The 9,010-nt window shown below is 38.2% G+C and overlaps 1 pseudogene; it reads right to left on the reverse strand.

Moving 5' to 3' along the window:
* Window positions 1-7,237: 7,237 nt before the first annotated feature.
* Window positions 7,238-7,668, reverse strand: LOC141511449 (small ribosomal subunit protein eS25 pseudogene; annotated as a pseudogene).
* Between the last annotated feature and the right edge of the window lie 1,342 nt (window positions 7,669-9,010).

Genomic DNA, 9,010 nt, shown 5'->3' on the forward strand with positions numbered 1-9,010 from the left:
ATAAAAATAATAAATAATAAAAAAAATTGAACATAATAAAATAAAATAAGTTAATGTTAAAAGTTGTTTTCATAGTAATTGAAAAAAGAAAATGTTATTAAAATATTTCCCAATTTCATGCAAAAAAATTTTAATTCATTTAAATTTTAATTCATTTAAATTCATAAAAATTTTTTTGTTTCAAATTCTCTTCCTCCTCATCTCTGCACCACCCTTTGAGAAGGCAAATAATATGATATAAGTGAAGTCATGCAAAAGATATTTCCATAATAGCCATGTCACAAAATATCATTTTTCATCATGGATCCTTTGGAATTATCTTGAATCCTGGTCTTGATCCAAGTACCTAAGTCTTTCAAAGTTGAACTTCTTTGTAATATTGCTATTCTCGTATACAATATTCTCCTGATTCTGCCCACTTCACTTGGCATCAAGTCATATACATTTTCACAGGTTTTTCTGAAACCATTCCCCCCTCATTATTTCCTATAGGACAAAAGTACTCCATCATGATCATATATCACAACTTATTCAGCTATATTTTTCGATTGATGGGTATTCTCTCAATTTCCAATTCTTAGCCACCTTAGCATAATTTTACTCACATATGTGGAAATCTCTATTATATATCCCATTAGATAGTAAATAAATCTTAATACTCTTTAAAAATGATATTTTCTTTTTCCAATTACATGTTATGAAAGCATTCATCCACATACATATTTATAAGTTACACAATTTTTACTGAGATTCAACTACCCAGCAAAACTGAACATCCTCTTCCAGGGGAAAAGATGGACTTCAATGAAACAGGGGAATTTTAAATGTTCCTGTTGAAAAAGCCAGAGCTGAACAGAAAGTTTGATCATCAAGTACAGGACTCAGGTGAAACATAGAGAGGGTGGATGATAAGGGTAAATTATGAGGGATTTAATGATGCTGAACAACATGTATTCCTGCATGGGAAGATGATACTGATAACAGTCCTATGAACCTTCTCATTTAATAAAGCAGGTAGAAAGAACTTTTATAGATGAGGCACAGGAGGGAACTGAATTTGTAGGTATAAAATATTTTTTAAATGGAGTCAATGGGTGAAAAGGAAATGTATTGGGAGAAAGGGAAAGAAAAGGTAGAATGGATCAAGATATTTCATGTAAAGAAATAGTTTTTGCAATGGTATGGAAGGGGGGAAAGTGAGGGGGATTGAGGGAGCCTTCGTTGCCGTCGGAAATGACTCAGAAAGCAAACAACATACATACTTAATAGGGAATAGAAATCTAGAAGAAAAAGGAGAGAAAGGGGATGGGAGAAAGGGGAAAGGGGAAGGGGAGGGGAGATCAATGGAGAGGATAGTCAGATCTAACACATTTTCTTTCTTACTTTTTTGTAAGGTGGTGGGATTGGGTGGCCTGTTTGGGACCACCAGGCTGGGTGGTTGCTGAGTCTCTGAGTTGGGATGTAGGCCTCATGGCCCCAGGGCCGGTGCTCTGTCCACTGCCCCACAGCACACTTTTGAAGAGGGACAGAGTGAAAGGGGAGAGAAAATATAATAAATGATAGTGGAGAGGAATCGATGGAGGGAATTAGAATCAGCAACAGCAACTGTGGAAAAATATAGAAGTAACTTCTCTGATGGACTCATGATAATGAATGTGATCCACCCCAGAGACAGAGATGATAGCATTAGAACACAGACTGAAGCACCTTTTTTCCCCTCTTTCTTTCACTTTATTTCTCATGAGTTTTTTTTATGGGGGGAGGGGGATTATGTTTACTCTTACAAGACTATTTTAGTAATGTAAATTTAAAATAAATAAAAAACTAAGTTACACAATTTTCTTCCACCCTCCCTTCCTCTCAGCAGCAGTCTAGTGACCATTGTATGTGTATATTTGTGTTTAACATGTTTACATATTAGTCATTTTCTGAATGATGAATTAGGACTAAGGGAAAAGAAAGAAAACCAAGAGATAAGAAAAACATAAAAGAAATTTTTAAAAAGTGAACATAATGTTCAGTCAGATTCTGTAGTTTGCTTTTGGTTTTGTTTTGGTTTTTTCCCCCTCTAGATGTGGATGGCACTGTCCCTAACAGGTCTCCCAGGTTTGTCTTCTCTCTGAACTACTTAAGAGAAGCTTCAACTCCCAATGCTGTTCTTCAACTTGGTTCTTCTCCTTTTGCTCAGTATCAGTTCTTATAATTCTTTCCATGCTTTTCTAGAGTTCAACCATTCGTGGTTTTTTTTTAATAGAGCAATAGTATTCCATACTATACTCAGCCATTCCCTAATTGGTGGACATCCCCTCATTTTCCAATTCTTTGCCACTACAAAAAGAGCAGCTATGAATATTTAGGAACATTTGGGACTTTTCTCATATCTTATGTAAATCTTAATATTTCAAAGGATCTATGATTTGTATGGCGGGGTATTTTCATTTCCTTTTTTATTTTTTTATTTTTCTCAATTTATTTATTTATTCTTATTTTGTACAAATAATGTTTTTTAATACATTACTAAAATATTCTTGTTTAAGAGTAAACATAATACCCCCTCCCCCCAAGAAAATATAGACCCACATAAGTGATAAAAGTAAAGGGGAGAGAAGAAAATTTAAATTCAAATAATAATAATAATAATAATAATAATAATAATTGTAGGTATGGTCAGGTGGTGCAGTAGATGGAGCACCGGCCCTGGAGCCAGGAGCACCTGAGCCCAAATCCGGCCCCAGACACCCAACAATTACCTAGCTGTGTGACCCCATGCAAGCCACCCCAACCCCATTGCCTACAAAAAAAAGACCCAAAATAAAACAAAATGGTAATAATAATAATAATAGTAGGGGTGGCTGGGTGGCAGACAGATCATGGGCTCTTGAGCCAGGAGCACCTAGCTCCAAATCTGGCCTCAGACACCCAACAATCACCCAGCTGTGCTGCCCCAGGCAGGCCACCCAGTCCCATTTGCCCTGCAACACCCTCCAGAAAATATTATTATTATTAATAAATGTGCTTCAGTCTGTGTTCCAACACCACCAGCTCTGTCACAAGTGGATCACATTCTTTAGGATAAGTCCATCACAAAAGTTACTTCCATATTTTTCCACCATTGCCATTGCTGATCTCAACTGCCTCCATTCATACTTCTCTACTGCCATGTACTATATTTTCTCTCTCCTTTCACTCACTGTAGGGTAGCTGAGTGGTGCAGCAGACAGATCCCCGGCTCTGGGGCCAAGAGGCCCTGAGCCCCCATACCACCCCTTAGGCCCAGCATCCACCTGGCCCTATGGTCCCAGACAGACCATCCAATCCCAGCCCCTTGCAAGAAGTAAAAAAGAAAATGTGTTATAACACATATATATCTGACCACTCTCCCCTCATGGTCCATCTTCTCCTTCATCACTCATGTACCCCCCCCCACCTTCCCCACCCCATCCCCCTTCTCTCCTTCTTACTACAGATATCTATACCCCATTGAGTATATATGCTGTTTCCTCTCCTAGCCACCTCTGATGAGGGCAAAGTTTCCCTCATTCCCCCTCGCCTTCCCCCCACTTCCATATCATTGCAATAGATCATTGTAATAAAGAAAAATCTTATTATATGAAATATCTTAGCCTATTCCTCCTTTCTTTCTCCCATTACATTTCCCTTTTATCTATTGACTCCATTTTTACAACACAATATATCTTCAAATTCAGCTCTCTCCTGTGCTTCATCTATAAAAGCTCCTTCTACCTGCTCTATTAAATGAGAAGGTTCATATGAGTATTATCAGTATCATTTTTCTATACAGGAATACATGTAGCTGATCATCATTAAGTCCTCATATTTTCCTCTTCTCCTCCACTCTCTATGCTTCATCTGAGTCCTGTATTTGAAGATCAAACCTTCGGTTAAGCTCTGGCCATTCCAACAGGAACATTTGAAATTCCCCTGGTTCATTGAAAGTCCATCTTTTTTCCCTGGAAGAGGACATTCAGCCTTACTGGGTAGTTCATTCCTGGCTGCATTCTAAGCTCTTTTGCCTTCCAGAATATTATATTCCAAGCCCTATGAGCTTTTAATGTAGTTGCTGCTAAGTCCTGTGTGATCCTGACTGCAGCTCCACGATATTTGAATTGTGTCCTTCTGTCTGCTCGTAATATTTTCTCTTTGACTTGGGAGTTCTGGAACTTGGCTATAATATTCCTAGGGGTTGGTTTTTTGGGATCTCTTTCTCAGGGAGATTGGTGGATTCTCTCTATTTCTATTTTGCCCTCTGCTTCTAGGATATCAGGGCAATTTTCCTGTAATAATTCTTTGAAAATGATGTCAAGGCTCTTTTCCTGGTCATGACTTTCAGGTATTCTAATAATTTTAAAATTATCTTTTCTAAACCTGTTTCCCATATCAGTTGTTTTTTCAATGAGATGTTTCACATTTTCTTCTAATTTTTCATTCTTTTGGTTTTGAAGTATTGAGTCCTGATTTGTAGTAAAATCAGCAATCTCTCTGAATTCTATTCTTTGTCTGAAGGATTTGTTTTCCTCAGAGAGCTTTCTTATCTCCTTTTCCATCTGGTCAGTTCTGCTTTTTAAAGTATTCTTCTCCTCAATAACTTTTTGAACTGTTCTATCCATTTGACCTATGCTGGTTTTTAACATGTTATTTTCTTCATCATTTTTTTGGATCTCCTTGACTAAGCTGCTGACTTCATTTTCATGTTTTTCCTGCATCTCCCTCATTTCTTTTCCCAATTTTTCCTCTATCTCCCTCACTTGATTTTCAAAGTCTTTTTTGAACTCTGTCATGGCCTGAGCCCAATTTCTGTTTTTCTTGGAGTCTTTAGATGCAGGAGCTTGTACCTCCTCATCTTCAGATTGAATGTTTTGATCCTTCTTGGGATCACAGGCAATGTATTTGTCAATGGTGTTCCTCTTTTTTTCTCTGCTTACTCATTTTCCCAGCCTGAGCCTGGTTTTGGGGTGCTTCCTGAGCTTTTGGGACACCCCCACAAGGATTTCAGTGTGTGTGAGGCACTGTCCTCCCTCTTGGTCTGTGAATGACCATAAGTGCCCCCCTCTGCCATGGGGCTGAGGTGGAGGGGGCCCTGCTGTTCTATTGGGGGGCCTAGACTGCAATCAGGCTCTGAATGTGGTCAGAACCCCAGAGTCCTGTTCCAGGGACAGAGCTCTGCAGTCTCTCTTCACTCCCCTCCCTAGGTTCAATGGGCTCATGCCCTGGGTGCTCCTGCTTACTGGCTCCACCTGCTTCTGGTTCCTGGATCTGGGATGCTGGCTGTGTGCCCTGAGGGATGGGCTTCACATGTTTGTTCTGGCAGTTCCCCCCCCACCGTTCCCCCAAGTTGTGCCTGATGCTCCCCGGAGTGTAAGCCAGGAAACTGCTGTGGCTCCCAGAGCCCTGGGGCTGCCTCCAGGAGGCTGAAGTTCCTTCACTCTGGCGGGCCACCTCTTGTGGACCACCCCTCCGATCCCATGGAGTCAAGCCTTTCCGCTCTTTTCCAGGTTACCTTGGGTTGGAGAATTGCCTCACTGGATCCCTCTGAGGTTTCTGTCTCTTGAAAATGTAGTTAGAGTCCTTAGTTTATAAGTTTTGCTCCAGAGCAACTGAGAGAAGGGCCTCTCCATCTTGGCTCCGCCCCTCCTTCATTTCCTTTTAAAGATAATTTTCTCTTCCAAATCATACTTTTAACCAAATGTCTTCTAAGAAATCCACAAATACTGGCACAAATAATGTGCTAAGATCCCAAGTACTCAGTAATTATCTACTGAAATAAATCCATTTTGCTCCTGAATTAGATTACTTTTTAAAAAGTAAAAAATTGCAAATTGGACTCCAATTCAGTTACAAAGTTAATTTATGTGACCTATCAGTTTTAATTCCCAATTGAATAGAACTATCTTCTGTATTTACTCTATTTGCCAATTCCCAAACAGGGAGTATCCTGAATGTCATTTTACCAATATTTCATTGAGTTCTAAGAAGTAGAGGGCTGTATTGTTTTTATTGGTTTTATACAATAACAGTATTATCATAGAGTAAGGGAGACAAATTGCGGAGGAAAATTGAGATTTGGAGAAAGAGCTTATATTTTAGAACTGGAAGAAATCTTAGAGACCATCAGATCCAATCACATACTTTTACTGATGAAGAAACTGAGGCTCAAAGAGTTTAAATAAGTTGCCCAGGCTCACAAAGCTATGTGAGGCAGGATACTACCTATGAGTGTAGGGTTTAACTAGAAAGGAATAGATTAATTTACAAAAGGAAGGGTGAAGAAGTGTAGAAGGGGTAAGTGTTGAAGGGTTTTGAATGCTACTCTGAATTTAGTTTGCATTATACATCAACATGTACATTATCTAGTAGGTGCTTTAAGGGAAGCAAATTCTTGAGTCACGAAAGATCACTAAAAATAAATAATAATAATAATAATAATAATAAAACTAATGTTTGAGAAAGATGGCTTTGGCAGCTATTTGTAATGGGAATAGACTATACACTGTTGCAGTCTGCCAGTCATTAGAATTGTGGAACTAAAAAGAGTATATCCAAGAGACTAATTCAACTTAATTCAACAAACAGTTATTAAACATCTACAATGTTCACAACTCTGTGCTAGGAGTAAAAAGATAGATGAAACAGACCTAATCTTAGAGAGTTTACTAGGTATGAAAAGAAGATAAAAATGCTAATGACAAAACTGAATATGAATACTACATCTAGGCGGCACAGTGAATGGGGTACTGGTCCTACAGACAAGAAGACCTGGGTTCAAATCCATCCTCAAACACTTACTAGCTGTGGAATACTAGGCAGGCACTTAAACTGTCTCAAATTCCTCACTGTAAAATGGGGATAATAGATCCCCCTACCCTAGCCCAGAGTTGTTATGAGCATAAAATGATACAATATTTTATAAAGGCATTTGCAAACCTTAAAATACTAAACCTACTGGTAGGAAACCAGAAAACTTGAAAAGAAACATATCTGAAAGAAGAGTATGGGGAAAAAGTTGTGTGTGTGCGGGGCACAATTTGAGGACTATCCATATTCAAGAAATGCCCTGAATAACACTGTACCACCTTAAAACATTTTACATTAAAATGGATATTATTAACCCAACCCTAAAGTTGTGAAACCTGTCATAACCTCAATTGGTAGATTACAATTTTTTTTTTTTAGTCCAGTAAGTTTATTTTTGAAAATGTACACAAAACTGTTGAACCATTTCATGCATCCTCAGCAGCTGGAGCATCTCTACCCTTGGTGTTCCTAGTATATATCACTTGAGCTCTGTGCTTGGAAGCCAGCTTAATCAGACCTTTACTAAGCAGTTCCTGGAGGGCTGCTCGGGCTAAAGAACCCCGAATCTTCAGTCTCTCTGAGACTACTTCAGGGGTGATAAGTTTATAATTGGGTACCTCCTTGCAGAGTTTGTTGTACGTTGCTTTGTCAAACAGAACCAAATTGTTGAGCTTGTCTCGAACTTTTCCCTTGGACCCCTTCTTCTTGGCTTTGCCTCCCAGACTTGATCACTGGATCTTTGTCCTTCTCGGCTGACTTGCCAGCATCTTTCTTCTTCTTGTCATCCTTGGGTGGCATGGTGAGGCTCCAGGAACTCTTAACCGCAGCTGCCTCCGAGCTAAACTAGATTACAAATTTTTAACATAGTTGCTCTGGAATTAACTGCCTCCTATAACAGAGTGTCACGTTCCTGGAACTCACTAGAGAGAGTATGGCTGCACTCTGCAGACAGATCCCAGTCCTTATCTATTTGATTTCCACAAAGAAAAACATTTTCTTATTTAGCACTGACCTGAAATCAATTATACTATGCCTGAAAATAATCATCGTGTTGCCTAAAATACAATTTCAAATGACCATAGCAAGTTAAAAATGAGCTAATCTTACAGAACAAGCTCTTTGAGACTAATAAAAACTGAGGAAAAAGTAAGATAAATAATAATTATTTATTTTGGGGGTATGGGGGGAAGACCAGACCTAAGTCCCTCCTTCCTCCCTCCAAAAAAAAGGAAAAATTTTTGTAACAAATATGCATGATCAAATAAAACAAAGTTCTACATTAGTTATGTCCAAAAATGTATATCTCATTCTGTACCTTGAATCCATCACTTCTCTTCCAGGAGACAATAATTCTTCATCATTAATCCTCTGGAATCATGGTTGGTCATTACATTGATTAGAATTTTTTTTTTTTTTAGGTTTTTGCTAGGCAATGGGATTAAGTGGCTTGCCCAAGGCCACACAGCTAGGTCGTTGATCAGAATTCTTAAGAAATTTTTCAAAGGTGCTTTTCTTTATACTGTTGTTTTGGCATAAATTGCTCTCTTGGCTCTGTTCACTTCACTCTCCTTTAATTTGTACATGTATTCCTAGCTTTATCTGAAACCATCCTTTTTATCAAAAATGAGATCAAATTGTGATATTTGTAAAAAAAGTGCTTAGCATATTGTAGGCACTATGTACTTATTTCCTTTCCTCTTTTCTTCATTTCTTGATGTACATTAATATTCCATAATATTCATATATTATTAATTAATATGTTTCTAATTTCTTGCCACCACAAAAAGAGTTTCCATAAATATTTTTGTACATGAGTCCTTTTCCTCTTTCTTTGATCTATTTAGGGTATGGGCTTAGTATAGGTATGTGTTGTGTCATATACGTTCCAGGCTAAGAGCTATGAAGGGTTAACACAGAAATAGTTATGTGCTTTAACGAGCAAGATGTACTTCAGAGCTTAGATAAGGGAGTAGCTGCATGTCTGAGCTAACAAGGTGTATTCCCAGGCTCAGATAGATAGCGCATTGTGAGATAATTACCTTCTGCAATTTGTTTATCAAATCACTGTTTGGTTCTCAAAACAGTCTTCACTTTGTTTATCAAAACACTGTTTGGTTCTCAAAACAATCACCTAAGACATACACAAGGTATACATGTGAAAAAAATGCTTGCTAAAACGCTTATGTAATTGGTTACG

The sequence above is a fragment of the Macrotis lagotis genome, chromosome 2, assembly GCF_037893015.1.
Source record: "Macrotis lagotis isolate mMagLag1 chromosome 2, bilby.v1.9.chrom.fasta, whole genome shotgun sequence".
Taxonomy (NCBI): Eukaryota; Metazoa; Chordata; class Mammalia; order Peramelemorphia; family Peramelidae; genus Macrotis; species Macrotis lagotis.